Consider the following 16,753-nt stretch of genomic DNA (forward strand, 5'->3'; position numbering starts at 1 on the left):
TTTTTATGCTTATCTTTTGATGTGTAGTTTTTTAACTTTTAACTACTGGTTTTTATTGAGTTATTTATTTATTTATTTATTTATTTTTATTGTGTATATGTCCATGTATTTTATTCAATGCATGAAATTCCATTTATGGATGCATTGACTTGAAGTAATAAAATTACAAAAATTACAAATTATTATTTTCAATATTTCTATTCAAGTTATCAACAACAGTTTCTAGCTATCTCCCTACAGCATGTTTTAACACTCAATAGATAAATCAGTGTTCCTAAAATAGTGTTGATTATACCACACAAAAAGAGTGCATTTTCGTGTATGTTAGTACTGTTAACATTTGTGCTGCGGTATTTTGTAATACTGACGTGTTTTGTAATAACTTACGCAAAATGTTATAAGGGGTATCAGCAATTTGTAATAACTGACGCATTTTGTAATAACGTCTGCAGTATTTTGTAATAAACCATCTACGCATTTTGTAACAAGGGTATCAGCATTTTGTAATAATTCGCACTTTGTAATAACAGTTAACGCATTTTGTAATAATTTTAAAAACTTTTTCCAATTTTAAAGCATTAACAGATATTTTATTGACTTTGGAATGGTATTACAAAGTGTGTGTTTACTCGTTAATTAAGTACAAAAATTAATCGCTCCCTGACTTCCATTTAAAATTAGAAAGACTTAATTTTAGATAGCTGTCAATCAGTATTTTTACCAACTGATCATCTGAGGCAGGTAACTACTAGATTTTGACTAGTTTATTATCATATATTTTAGAGAATCATTGGTATACACACTCAGTTGATTTATTAAATCGAGGATAACGACATTCTTATATTGCAGACAACCAGCAATCAATCTGACCTGTTGAGTATGTATGTATGTATGTATGTATGTATGTATGTACGTATGTCGCATCTATGTGGGTAGCCAGCGAGGGAGGAAGGGAGGGAGGGAGAAAAGAGTGCCTGAGTATGCCTGTCTATCTATCTATCTGTCTGTCTGTCTATCTCTCTTTCTATGGCTGTTATCATTTAATGATTATGGCAGATATTTTGCAGGTATAACCAGTAGGATAGCGAATCAAATTTAACTTAATCATAGTATTGCAGGGCAGCTTATCCTAGCTCGTTGGCTAGACAAATTTTACCAATGGGTGATAGCGTAGATTCAAAGGAGATACATAACAGGAAAGAAATAGATCTGAGAAAACAAAACCATGGCTCAGTAGATATGAATTGTCACCTTTTACATACAAGGAAAAGTGGCTGGTCTGTCGATAGAGCTTTATTTTGTCCTTGTCTATGGGATGATTAAAATAAATTATCATTCAGTATTTTAATTGACTGCTTCACGTCAGTGTTTATTTCAGTATATTTTGATAAATATCAGCTGTCAGCATTGACATATTAACCTGCCATCTTATTACCGTATTTATCGACAATCAACTTTAGAGAAACACATATAATACGTATTGAAGTTGCTTACAATACTGCAACCTTTCGTACGTTTATTTTCCACTTTAACCCTTTGCACCCCAAGGCCCTGGGGTGGAGTTGACATTTGGAAGTACCATCTAGCATGACGTCTGACTTCTTAAATTAACAAAGACTGTCCCCCATACCATTATATTTTTGGAATCACCATGAAATAATCGTCCCAAAATAATGCAAATTATGGTCACGTGACCTCATTAAATATTCAAAATGACCGCCAATATATAAAATATTGCATTTTTCAACATATTTCTTTATTTTCATAGGAATTCCTCATTAATTCATCATTTTTCATCTCCAAACCATTGTTTTCTATCACGTCAGCATGGACTGAAATGAAATTGTGACAAAAATTTTGAAAAAACACTGATACTTTGTATCATTTTGTGTAAGTGTTAGGTCTGTCAAAACATAATGTAACATAACATCCAGCACCTAATATTATGAAATATTTCCCACAGTAAGTATGTATATTTATAATGACAATGACCCACTTGTCCAAAAAATATGCTAAACTGGTCATGTGATCTAATTAGGTATTCAAAATGGCCGCCAACAATATAAATTTATCATTATTTTTACATGTTTTCCAATTTTCCAGTAAAAGATAATCGATATCGTATCATACCCAATGCTAAATCACAGTTTATAGTCCCATGACCGTGGACTATCACTTCCCATTTCTCAATTATGTCTAAATGTATATCATATTCTGTTGTCTACAACTGATGGTTCCAGGAAAATGTTTGTAACATCATTTTTATGAATCCAATAAAAGCTTCGTTCAAATCACAGTGTACACTTACATTACAATCATTTTGCAAAACTCAGAATTTGATTATTCGAGTTTTGCAAACTTCATCCAATATACATGAAAAAACATATGAATACACAATTTTATTGTAACCAAAAACAATATTAATTGTTTGGCATTTTTAGTAAAAAAAGTAAAAATAATGTAGCAACGCACTAAAATTCAGACCAAAAACCTCTTAATGTCACAAGGGAACCATTCCTGGATAAGGTGGGTTTTGTGGCATGTACATCATTAGTATAATAAAATTAGGTCTTAGAACACAACACTGCCAATGTTGATGATGTCGCTGTCTTTTATCATATTCTGAGCTCTGCATGTCATCTCCAAGCCTTCCTCTTTCCATCCACCAGCAGTTACATTGAAGGGGGAAAATGCAGAAAGGTCTGCGGTATATTGTCTTTTCAAAGTACAGTACTGTATGTAAAACCTACTAAAACTTTCTCATTTTGTTTTCTCAATTACAAATCGCAAACAATAAATCTCATTCTGTCTTCAATTGCATTTTGACTGTCAACTCAGACCCCCTAATATGGCGTTATTATGATAAACTGGCACTGGTAGTGAGATATAATCTCGACATTATTATATGCTATTACATTTTTACGAAATCAGAAGCCACAAAGCATTTTGAAATACATACAATATCAGCGGATGTTTATAATTATTACAAAATGCGTTAACTAATGTTATAAACGCGTTTTATTACAAAACGCTGATACCCTTATTACAAATCGCGTAAACAATATTTTATTACAAAATGCTGATACCCTTACTACAAAATGCGTAGACCATTTTATTACAAAATGCTGATACCCTTATTACATTTTGCGTAAGTTGTTACAAAATGCGTCATATTACAAAATGCCGCATTACGACGTCTACTTTTATATTGCTATATGCATTTGTCATTTTGCAACTAATACATTGTTAATAGAGTGTAATTAGGATGTGTAATTAGACTATTTATTTTTTTGAAACATTTTTATTCTGTTATCAACAAATTTCTTAAAACTTTGTAAAAATCATGTCGAGATTTTGAAATCACGGGATTTGAAATGTTTAGGGTTCTGAGCGGGATATAAAACGAATTAAGATTTCAATGCAATTCCTCCAACCTTCCTCCAACCCCCCTCCCCAATCCGGTATTTTAGGATGCAGCCTAGAGTAATTAAAGTTTGCCTAACTGATTCATCACAATAACAGTTGCATCATTGGATTATTTTAATGAAACACTCAAAGCCAGCACCTTTATGGTTATTGATTGATGATAATTGCATTGACGTCAGTGCAATACACGCTTAACTGTTACACATCTGACACGATATTGTTTCAAATTGAAATCGAAAGAAATCACCCAGCCGCAGTAGAATTCCACTCTTACAAACACTTAGAGGAAAAATAGAGAAGCTTAGGTTTTAGTTGCCACAGTGTCAATCTAGACTAGCTGGTCTCAGCTTTTCTTAAAAGCTGGTTTTGAAATAACACAAAATACAGAAAATATCAAATTGAAATTATGATAATTGTGCGTATAACATATATTATTAAAAACTATTTCAAAAGAAGGAATCAAAAAACTGCCACAAGGGGAAAAATGGGCTAAAATGTGACATTATACTCAGAGTAATTTATTTTATTATCTTTTTATGTTTTTATTTATCTATTTATTATTTATCTATTTATCTGTCAATAATCTTATTTATCCATCTATCTACCATCCATCCAACCCTCGATATATTATATATATATTATATAATAATTATATATATATATATATATATATATATATATATATATATATATATATATATATATATATATATATATATATATATATATATATATCGTCATCTACCGGATCCTGCGAGTAAAGATAATTGAATGTATGCGTTATTTGTCATTTTCAGTTCCCGAAAATGATGTAAAAAAGCTACACCATCACGCGCACGTCCTTTTTCTTATAGAGCCAACATCAGAAATCCTTTTCAATGTTCCAAGTCAGGCGAATTCGTTAAAGATTTAGAATGCAGGGAAAAACGTGCAATGCGTGCCCACACATCGAATTGAACGGACGGCCTGAGAAAGAAATATTCTGCTTCACTTACTTGGTAATGCGGACGAATTGGGAATCGGGGAAGTGTAATATTACGAGTCTAGAGACCTGTTAAAGAAAATCACATTGAACAGCGGTGAACTTTCCTCCCAAAAGCGAAAGCCACCGACGGTCACAGTCGGCAGCTGGTGTCGTTTAGCTTGTTGGTTAGTTGGTTACAGTTCAAACAAGAAATATTTTACGTTGCATGTTTCATGAAGACCCGAGATCTTGTGCCAAATCATTTTCTCGAGGTTGCATTTAAAATCCTTCGCGTGAGCGATTCCTAGACATGAGGGGGAAATGGAACAGCCTAATTTCTCGCTGAGATTATTCACAGCACGAATAGCTTTTACAGTACGCTGAAGTGCTTCATACATGCATGCCTTGGTTATCATTTCGCCTTGTGATGGAGCAGACGTACCATCTTTGAATACAGAACAGATATTCACGCTCGGTATTGTAATTTGAAATAGATACAGACAGAAGAAGGCGAAAAATTCAAACCCAATTGCTATATTTAGACAAAATGACCCTAAGAAAGCATGCATTATTCATGTCAGAAAAGTAGGGTATAACACAACGATATTTGTCAAAAAGAAATTGCCTCTAACCTTCAATATTCTGAGCCACCAAACCCGGTGATGATGATGATGATGATGATGATGATTTAGTGATGATGACTATCATATCATCATCTTCGTCGTCGTCATCATAACCGTCATGGTCATCACCATCATCACAATCATCATAATCATTAACATCATCATCACCACATTATCATCGACTCTCAACGACACTGTAATTTGTCAGGCACGAAAAATATGACACCAATATTCCTTTTTTAAAACTTGTACATTTCATTTTTTCCCTTAAAGGTTTTCATGTCAAAATACATTGAGACACGTAACTGCAGAAAGGTGTACATAGATGCCAGCTAATTCGGGCCAACGCAGGTTTCTTAAACGAAAGGTGGTGGTAAATTATGTGTGTGTGATTTTCACATTAGCTTGATTTATCTGACAAGTAATAAGCTGACTGATTTACCGAGCTAATCTCGTCCCTAATCTACAATGTGGCTACAAAAACCCTTTCCGAATGTCCTTCATTTAATATTCTCAGAGCATGTCTCGAGCCTGCATAAACGCTTCTAAGCCAGGCTTTGTGAATTATAACGTGGCGCCCCTTCCTGTTGTAAAGTGTACTGCGAGCCCCATGATACTCAGTACTCATAGCGACGTAAAATATCATACATTACTGTCTTTGATTTTACTGCAGAGCATCTGCGTCAGACTTTCTCACGTACACTCAGTAAAATTCGTGCTGCAGCAATCGCCGATAAATTTTTTATCGGCGCGCTCAAGATTATGCTTCACAAAGTAACTGGTGGCAATAACACTCGAAAAACTCTTTTGTAAACCTTCCTTACACTTGATTTCGTCTGACGACGTACAGCTTATCGTCTTAAATGTTATTGGAGAAAAATCAATTTTGGCTTACCTTTTGAAGCTAATGGTCCAGGTAAGTTTTGTAAGGCCGATAGTGAACAAATTTTCCTCGCCTGAAATCCACTGTATCATGTTTACATCAGTGCATTTCCTGAAAAGCACATACGTGTTTACAGCAGGTTTCTTGTTGCGCTACTTCTATATTTTACTGCTGCTATTTCGTATGTTCTCTACCAATACAAGACATTGTCTTTCATTTTACCCTTCCGTTTCGATAGCCTGTATACATGGTATTTAATTGGACTTGTAAGAGTTTAATGAGCTTTGTTCGTTTGACGTTTTTCTACTTTTATCCAATGTTATCCCTGGCCTAGGGGGTTGGATTCCTGACTTAATTAAATCCTTCAATGGCAATTACTGGTCTTTATCTCAAAAGAAGCAATGAGGAAGCCTGCCTGTGCAATCCGTTCAGCGACTTCCATTAAAATTTTGGTTACGACTTCAAAGCCAATTCTGTTCTAGACGACAGGTCACGTGCCTGACGTGCCTGACCCCTTTCAGGGATATCAGACATACATGCACATTAAAATTCAGCCCGTTATAGAGTGTGATTTCAATCGAGTTCCAAAGATATCGTGCCTGTCGATTTATTAAATTCATACGTTGGCAATATATTACAATAATCCATATTTGTATATGCGAGCCAACGCTGCTTTGAATTGCATAGGGTATTCCATTGGCAAGCTTGGCAATCTATCATCATTACTTTGCCTTTCAAACAAGGTATTTGCAGTATATTGGAAAATATCTTCATATCTAGCCCTGACTGCGGTGTCAACACGGAGAAAATAACGATCAGTTTAATATTCCCACGTTTTATGAATGAACAAAATATTTATCAATATTCATAGAAGCTTGGTTTTCAATTACGTCATTTGGTGATGACGTCAGCGACCATTCGCGATATTGCCCTAGTGTTTGGTGTTAAAACAACCTATTGCTTTGGTTAACAAAGACAAAGAAGTCATCAAAATTTAAAAATGTTTTACGGTTTCTCGACGTTCGTCTAATTACAACCCCATCCCAATATTACGCATTTTACCGAGAAAATATCGCACTTTCAAAGAAAGAGTTCTCCTAACAAATAAAAGTAATCACTTTTGTGTTTGTGACTTTTTATATGATTTGGGCAGTTGCTAACAGTGAATAGAAGATAAATATCATAAATATTTTACGGTTCCTCAAGGTTGTTCAAATTAGTACCCGGTCGCAATATGCCGAGAAAATATTGCATTTTTCCAAGAAAGAGTTCCCCTTGGGTAAAATGTACCTCGGGGACAGATATATATTTGAACAGTAAAACTGATTTATCACTTCTTGGACTCATTTAAAGCGCTCAGAGTAAATATGTTCATCGTCTTAGTTTTTCGAAAATTTTAGTGTTCCCCGTAGAATCAACATAGGGATGGCGGCAATTTTGAATATGAAATCTCGGTAAAATGTTAGTTAATTTGTTTCTACAGCGTCAGGAGAGGTCGCAGTCAGAAATTGTAACAACTTTAGCACGGTTATTGAACCAATCTTTTGAGATTGGGGATTTGGCCGAGCGGTTTTGTCTGTGGCTTCTCCGCTAGGTGACTGGGTACCGTACGTTGTGAGTTCGAAACCGATCGAAACCACCGTATTTCCCTAGTACCAAACTTAGCGTGGTGGCCCCTGATTTTTATCCTTAGAGTTTTCATTTGGGAAAGTTAGAGCACAAGTTTAAGATATTCACCCTCGAATTTTGTACGACCTTAAGTTATAAATTAATCACTTTTGTGTATGTGACCTTTAATGATGTGCTAGTGGGTGGATATAAACGGTAAGTAATAGTTGCATAATCATTTCTTTATTACCAGTTTCCATCTCTGTATGCTAATGTGAGTATTTTGTACTGAACAGTTAAAAATTGGCAATTATTCTGTGGAGCGTCGCCTGTCGCCAAATTCTTTGTGTCTTGCTCTGAGCTGGAAATTTAAGCTTCTATAATGTTGTTTGTTTTGCTTTTAATTTTTGGCTATCGCAAATCGAAATATAAGAACTGCTGGTGAAATAACCAAGGGCATATCTTCCATATTAGAGAGGGAAACGCCGAAATAATTGCTGCCAATCAGAGAGTGGCTGATCCTTAGCAAAGAAGCCGTGTTCAATGAAGCATACATCGCTCCATTATCAGAGCTAATTGTTTCAGATATGGCGATTTGCTGTCCCATCATTCGCCTGTCACAAACTTGTGATTCATCACGTGATGGTTTATACGAGAGGAATTGCTTAACAATGGTCATTCAATCTTCATCGGCTCGCCCGAAGTGTACTCCATTTTGAAAATAATTTTGAAACCTGCGCTGAGTTTGTGTCCATGGGACAAGTAGCCAAAACGACACATAAAAGTAACTGGCCTGGACAATCGTGAAGTTATTTCACATGCATGTTCAAAAAATTTCAGGAAAGAAATGGAGAAACACCTTTTTACAATTGTCATGATGATACAAAACAAGCTTACAAATGAAGCGTTTTGTGGCTCTTTTGTTCACACAAGTAATGTGCAACGAAATTTAAAAATCAAAGAAAACTTCCAAAAGTAAGTTACAGCAGTACTCATAAAAAAATTTATCTTCACCCAGTGCAGAACCATTAATTTTATTCGGTTAGATCATTAATTTTAGAACTCTACCGGTTGGAAACATTCATTTAATTTGCTTCCTATATGTAAATTTCTTTTTTTATTCCTAGTTTATAATGTTTGAAATAGTATCGCGAAGCAATTTTATGACCCAAAAGCATTGTATTTCATTTTGTTCAGTGATCAAGTGTCGGAAGGTGCGTATGAAAACTATTTGCATATTATCCGCGATATACTGACAGCTCTCTGCCCGGCGACACAAAATATGCATAATTACATATAAAGGGTTACTGTATTACCGTAATTACCAGAAGATGTAATCGATGAGTTGTTATTAAGAATACTTAAATAGTTTTCCATAAAGTTATGTCGCTGTATTTGTTACGCTGATCACATATTGAGATGGTAGTACGATCTTATTATTAAGAGATGACATTAAAGATCCATTTATTTCCATGCTAACCCTTTCATGTGTCTTTCGGACGGTAATTATAATTTTGCTAAAGATATAAATGCGTTCACGCTGCTCATCAGCTACGCTTTCTCAGTCAACCCTGCGATGCACTGCAGGGTACTTGGTATTCGGCTTATCACCACAAAATGCTGTAATGAGTTATCAGCGACAAGAGCAAAGAAGACAAAATGGCAATTACTATTGATAATGGTTAATAATAAAAATGACACCGCAAATGAGCAATTAAATATGGCGTAGCTCATTAAAGATCAGGTTATCATATTAAATCAGAATGTCAAAGTTGAAATTGTTCTCCCTGAAGTACTCGAAAGCTCAGAGGCTAGCACCGCGGTAACCACGGTGATATGAAGTATCGGTGCACTGCATCAGACCTGTGCAGTCGCTTTCCTTTAAGTTTGACCTTGCAGAGATTATATACCTAAGGTCATATCGTCTGTGCGGCTGAAAAGTCATATCGAAGCTCGCTAACACGAGGCAAGAACACGCTAACGAAGTGGCTAGGAAATGCCGAACAGTCGCATGACAGTAGGCCTAATACAAAAGTAAAATTTCATTTGCTTCTTCAATCACGCACGGGATGGTATATTTCATTTGCTTCTTCAATCACGCACGGGATGGTGCTTTGCCTCACTTTGCAAACAAACAATTCAACAGTTTAGAACGTTCAGGGGAAACGATAAAGAATTATTTCAGTTAGTTTTAAAGTCAAGCCTGAAATTGGTGATAACCTTAAGTTTTATCCAGAGTAATTTTCTTCTCCCTGGAAGGCATACAATGAGAATAATTTTGTTCTCAGAAACCATACAATGTTCTTAGAGTTAATTGTAAATATGTCTGTATGTATGTATGTATGTATGTATGTATGTATGTATGTATGTATGTATGTATGTATGTATGTATGTATGTATGTATGTATGTATGTATGTATGTATGTATGTATGTATGTATGTATGTATGTATGTATGTATGTATGTATGTATGTATGTATGTATGTTTGTATGTATGTATGTATGTATGTATGTATGTATGTATGTATGTGTGTGTGTGTATGTATGTATGTATGTATGTATGTATGTATGTATGTATGTATGTATGTATGTATGTATGTATGTATGTATGTATGTATGTATGTATGTATGTATGTATGTATGTATGTATACCTACCTACCTCCCTACCTATCTACCTACCTACGCACACACTTACGTTTGTAAGTACGCATGCATATATGTATGTATGGACAGACAGACAGACAGACAGACAGACAGACAGACAGGACGACAGACAGACAGACAGACAGACAGACAGACAGACAGACAGACAGACAGACAGACAGACAGACAGACAGACAGACAGAGCCGGAGTTACACCACAAGCAATGGTATGACTCGACTTGAAAATGTAAGAAACTCTTACATATCAGTATTTTATAGCAAGATTATGTTCTATACGAGAGTTTTTGACTGTTGCTAAAACATCTGTCAAAAACACTTCGAATAATTTTTACAACAAAATACATCAAAAGGTCCTTGCACAGATTCTGTCTTACCAAAAGAAATTACTTAAATTTACGATAGTTTAAATTTTGACATGGACGTTACATCCTTTTTAAAAGTCAAGAATTGAAAACTAAATTTGTAGTTTCCATAAAGACGTTTTATACTCCACAGGATATCAAAATGAGAACAGAAGGATTCTGTATGGAGTTTCGAGTCAGAAAATCTGTCCCTGAGGCGTGTTTTCCCTTAAAGCAAGTTTTGTCAACGTGTGCATGACACTTTCTTTGCGTCTCTCAATGGATGTTTTAGAGAGAAGAGCCTCCTTTTAACACTATCCTTGTGAATTAACTCCTTTTACCCCAGGAGACATCGAGAAATAATCTCACTGAAAACCTTGGTAAAATTACAGTTATCGCCAAAGCCCATTTTGATTGCACAGCCTTCTCTATGGTCATTTGATAATGCTCTGATGAACACAGTAAAAGTCTTACAGTAAAGGTGTTACTATGCTGAGCTTTTAAAAGAGCTTGTGTATTGACATGTAAGAGCACAAAATTCAAGTAGTTTTGTTATATCGATACTAGTTTAGCAAAGCTCGACAGAGCAAGGTTGGGGTTACAAGGTGATACTTTTAACTTCCGTTGTTTAGTTTGTCATTCAAAATTTGTTGACACAACAATGGAACATTTATGGTTAAATTCGCACTCTATAAATATTCGATAAGTTACCAAAAAGAGGAGAAAGCTGATTAAACAAATCAATTTGCTCATTTGTTAAAAGTGCTTCAGCATTACAAATACGTCTAAATTATATATTCAAACTTACTTAATGAAATGCAAGCATAGTTTATTGACTTAGTACATTATGAACTTTATCCTACTATCACTCAGTCAAACAAAAACCTGTCAGATGATAAATCGGTTGTTGGTTGGTTTAATAGATTTGTGTCGAAGGTCCCGACTGGAATAAGCGATCCCCACTAGCAATTATAGAGATGTGACAAACTTGACCTCGATTCCCTTTTGGATTCAACCAAATCCACCTCTAAAGATAAGCATGACCGCTGGCGAACTTTGTGCGCTATTTGTGTTGCCATTCACTCCCAAAATCTAACAGCAGAATGCTTTGAGCATACTTGTTCTTTGTCTCTGTCAGTTATCATGGCGCATGCCTGCCCCATGTATCGTATTTTCGAACAATCAGCCTCGGCCTCCATATTCTCTTGTCGATGAACTTATGGGGTTTTGTCTGTTTTCTTAACATCGGTTTCTCTATATCTTTTGCTATTGGAATATTTGTCCTTCCACGCGTCTTGAATTACCGGAGGAGATAGTTTATCTTCATCTTTGGTTTATACTCGGGGATGAACGATACTGGCGTTTACATACAAGATTGGCTCGTCTGTTGCTTATGCTAATATCAAAGGATGTGCCAGGTACTTTTCTGAGGTCTTCCTGTTCTAATAATCGTACTTTCGGATCAAACTGTTCAAAAATGTTCGCATGCGCAGTGTTTACCAAGCAGACATAAATAATATATGATAATGAATAATACATGTCAACAGAAACCAGCCATAGGATCTGTCATTTCAACGACCACGTCCAGGAAGTAAAATTCTCCGATGGTAAACCAAGGTGCGGAATTGTGACTGTTATCTCCGACGTGTAAACTAGGTCGACGTGAAATTTAGAGAGCAGTGTTAACAATTCCAAGTTCATCGTGTTGTACATTTCCAACGAAACCATATAATCGAGGTTGGCCTGAAGGCTGGGCGAAACGGAAATGAGTTTGCCTGAGCGAGTGAGTGCCATCAAGGTAAGGTATCCGAGGGAATAACAAGTCAGTGACGTCTAATCAAAGAACAGCGTTAACATGTCATCTGCCATGGCATGATTTCAAGAGAAGTGCCTTTGTCTGCCAAAAATGTCGTTAGTAGCGAGCGATATTGTCGTATGTAAGTCATGCCATCTGGCAAACCCTGATGCATTGACGGAGACAAAATGTCGATCCAATGTTTCGCGTAGCGAAGGATCTTGGATGAATCACGCGCCGTTTATTTGAATGGTTATATTTGTATCCCTAAGCGACTTGTCATACTATTTGATGCCTATAAAATTAAAGAAACGCTCAAATCACTGTGAATTTTGACTGTTGTAAAGCCTCCTTTCGACCAGTACCCCGTGGAATTGTAACCCAAGCATAGAATGATTCTTTCCTGAGCGCAAAGCTGCCTTGGTCTTTGAAACACTATCTCGGTTAGCTTTGTACAGCCACTTCTATTTCTGTTGATAGTGTGTCTTCCCTTTTTTACAAAGCATGTAAGCGCATGCCTTCAAGATATTTCAACGCAGCACCCAGTGACACGACTCACAAAGATCTGAAATCTATACATATAACATGACCAGGGGAGCATGGCACAGCGACAGGAAATTGGAGTTGGAAGTTCTCATATCGTTTTACTGATCGTAAAAATGCTGAGAAACTTCCCCTTCCAATCTACGAATACTTAATTCCATTCAATCTTCCAGGGTTCTTTTTCTTGTGAGCTTATCTCAATACTTATCGACAACATATATTTATTTTCTACATTGACGAAAACGCTATTGCAAGCTAACCATTCTGGAAATTCATTTTTGACAAATTATGGTGGACACTGTATGTATATACCTCTTCATTGCCATTGTATATGTTGTTTTTTATTTCTAAATTCATATAGTTCTTGTTCATAAATTCGTATTATCGCCAGCTATAAATGTTCTCCAGTCATTGATACACACACGACTATGATTTAGTACGAGACTTCACAGCTACGCCTACTGGAGGGGCAATTCGCGTTGTTGCATAGCCTTCTGTTATACCCCATCACGTTTGACTTCGGATGAAATGTTTAACGTAACCGAGACTTCACAATCCACGTTCAATTTGACAATAATGTTCCGTCACTTTCTGCTTCGCTAAGGTATAAACACGAAATTATGTGTTATCTTATTAGTATTTACTGTAACACCAATCTTTATCAAGCTTTAAATTACCATGTTACAATGTAGAGCATCCACGTTAGATGTATTATTGAAGAATTGAAAAAGAGCTATGGTTTGTATATATGTTGCAAATGTATGAAAGCATTTATCAAAATATCTTTCTTCAAATCTTTGCACATATGCCTTCAAAGCAGTATTTCATGAAATAAGTATTCATTTGACTGAGGGCAGCAAAATACTTTGATGTAGAAGAAATCTGCTCGTAATATAGTAGGAACAGAGGCTTACCCTGGTTGTTTTATTTATTTATGATTATTGCAACCATGATGCTTTGCCTGACATTAGAACTAGCAAGTCTGTATGGAAAATGTGTACCTTACATATCTGTGAAGTTGGTTGATGTTTAATGCATAATATTAGAGCGGTTAAATTTGGATACACGTATTTTCGCGTATGTCTGGCGGCAGTGTACGAGTGTATGCGTATTCAGATCAAAGTACGAATTTTCGTTTAGTTGTGCACTCCCGATTACTTTCCTGCAGTTTTTTCCCCGGAAACGTGCAAAATTCATGAAGTTTTTCGTAAAATGAACTTCTTTACCTGAAAACTATTCTTAAACCTAATACCACCCTTGAATTAAATAGGTCGATGTTATTTGTTACGATAATGCTGGAAGGTTAAAGAAATCTTTGTTGAGGCGTCAGATAAAAAGTTGCGTAGACTACACCATTTCGTTCATGGCGCAAAATCCTAGCGAGTACTTCTCGTACTGGCGGAAACGCCACGAAATATTCAGATATTTCTAGAAACTGACACTTTCCGAGGTTGCATGCTAAATTTGCGGAAAACATCAAGAAAATAAAAAAAATATCATACGTATTTATTACTGCGCATAGAAGTGTCATTTGCCGTTCCAAACGCCTGTGCTGCACGCAGGCAACGTCTGGTTATCATGTGACAAAAAGGTCTACCGTACTGATGGAACATAATTACGTGTAACTAAACCTCTCTCGTTTAGTCCTGTCACAATTACAGCTTTATGTGTGTTCCAAGTACACGTGGGCCTAAATAAACAACTTATACCCATTCGAAAACACCCTCGTAAAGTGTCATTCTTTAGATGTTAGGCTTTTGTGCGTTACAGAATCGTAAAACGTATACAATGAGTAAATTTGCACGGCCTCTCTCTCTCGTAATATCAAATTCTCGGTACCCTAAATACGATTTTGCCACTTAAGTGAGCCATAAAAATCTCAAGCGATTGACCATATTTTCAGCATGGCAGATGTCTACAGGTAAAACACGTTAGGTCACAGAAGCAAAAGTAGAGATTTAGGTTATACAGGAATTGAAAGCCAGAAATGCCTAAAAATGAAAAGATGAATGACTTGAGCTAGTATCACAAATGGACAGAACTTTTGACATGACAGCAATTACATTAGAAGTATTTTTAGACTTTACACTTGCTGTGATGAGGAGTCGACGTTTTCCGACAATGCATTTCAATACCCTGTTTTTTGCCCCTCCAATCACACGACACAAGGTATTTGAGGTAGCGAGAATTGATTCATGCAATTGCCCACAAAAAATAGACGAGAGGAACTAAAAGGTGACGTTCTTGAAGGGAGAGTAGCCGTAAATTTTGCGGATATTGACTGATCATCGATTTTCAGAAACCCAACCCTAAGGGAAATTCTTTAAACGTACAGAATGTGTAACTCAACTCTCAGGCCGTCTCCAGTGACTATGAAGTATTGCATCCTACCAAACAGATAGTTATTTAGCAAAGGTGAAAGAACATCCCATTAACAGATCCTTTGATGATAAGGAGGTAGTCTAAACATCGACCTTACTCGAGAAATTTGGTTGCTAAGACCAACATTTCAAAATATAAGTTAGATGTCTGAAATTTCAAAACAGGATTACGAGACAACGTTAGTTCTTCGAATAGATCGATCCTTCATTTGTAATTGTATGACTACTGTGCAATTAACTCGTGAATTGTGGTCGTCAAGGAAATATTCGGGCTTTTTCGTTGTCTTACATGATAGAACCTTCATTTTAATGTCAAACCGTTGGGTTTTTTGAATTATTCATCGTCTGAGACAGTGACTACAGGCCTTGGCGCATAGTCATTCTAATTTGTCTGATCTTCTCCGTATCCGATTCATATTTTATGATCCCAGGGTTTTCACAAGGTGCTTACACTTGCTAAATAAAAGATAATGGCGGTGCTCTAAAACCAGTGCAACTTCAATAAAAAAGGAAGAAACATTGCAAAAATATTCATTGTATTATATATGAACTTTTTTCCCATCGGTGTTTTCTTGAACGGAACTGTTGATGAGGGTGAATAATTGATCATTATAGAGAGAAGGGCTATGGGATTTGTTCATTTCGACGTGAATTTGCTTTAATTTATGATTTGACAAGAGTTGCGAAAGTTTTAGGGTTGAACGGTCTTAATATTTCTTTCTTTAAGTTTGAGGTATTCTTTGATTACCGGAGGTCTTCTTTAGCTGGATGTCCAAGGCTCTGTTTTCTTGGCCTCCACGAAACCTTAGCGTCTTCGTGTTGTTTATCCAAACGGTGTTGAACACATCTTCAGGACTTGACCTTCCGACAATATCCTTTTCAATCATAAGCTTTTCTTCGTCCTCTGTTATGACTTCAGCGGCTTGCGGTTTGTTTCCTTTTCCTTGCTTTTTTCAACTCTACCCTTTTTGCCGCGAGACATTTTCGGGAGCGCTGAAGCTCGTTACCACGTACGGTGGAAACGGGTAACCGTTGTCCCGAAGAAAACGACCGATTCCTCGCTGATAATTTGCGAACGTATCCGGTTCTTACCATATTTTGTCTTGCTTCCACAAAATAGGAAGTCACGAGACCACCTAGTTCAGATGGTTGAATTTGAACGATGGGACGAGTTTCGGATGGACGCCTAACTGATAGCCACTCTTGAAATTGTTTAACCGCCATGTTGGTACTTCGAACGGTTATTGGGTGCTGGTCAACGAACTCGTCCAAATCTCCTTCGGTGTATTCTGCATGCCGATGTTGATTTTGCTTCTGTTGTTGTTGGTCAGACAATTCATGTTCTTGATGATACCGTTCCTGCTCAGGACTAGGCTCGCCACCGCACAATCTTTCAGTTAATGCAAATATTTCCTGGAGCTCTGGATCATTGTATGCTGCCATGCTTGTTATGATATTGACAGTGAACATTTTTAGCTGGTGGTCCATGCAACCCCTACTTTTCGCCGTTTGAATTTTCATTTT

The 16,753-nt window shown here is 36.3% G+C and overlaps 1 protein-coding gene across 2 annotated transcripts in view; it reads left to right on the plus strand.

The window, feature by feature from the left end:
• LOC139133072 (uncharacterized) overlaps positions 1-16,753 on the plus strand; it is a 53,316-nt gene that overhangs the window by 22,722 nt on the left and 13,841 nt on the right. Inside the window, exon 1 of one of the 2 annotated variants that reach the window (XM_070699475.1) lies at positions 12,064-12,308. The exons of the other annotated variant lie outside the window; for it this stretch is intronic. The gene's annotated coding sequence lies outside the window, so the exon portion shown is untranslated. Of the gene's footprint in view, positions 1-12,063; positions 12,309-16,753 lie in introns of those variants that run through there. 2 annotated transcript variants of the gene reach the window in all.

Source organism: Ptychodera flava, chromosome 5, assembly GCF_041260155.1.
Source record: "Ptychodera flava strain L36383 chromosome 5, AS_Pfla_20210202, whole genome shotgun sequence".
Lineage (NCBI taxonomy): Eukaryota > Metazoa > Hemichordata > Enteropneusta > Ptychoderidae > Ptychodera > Ptychodera flava.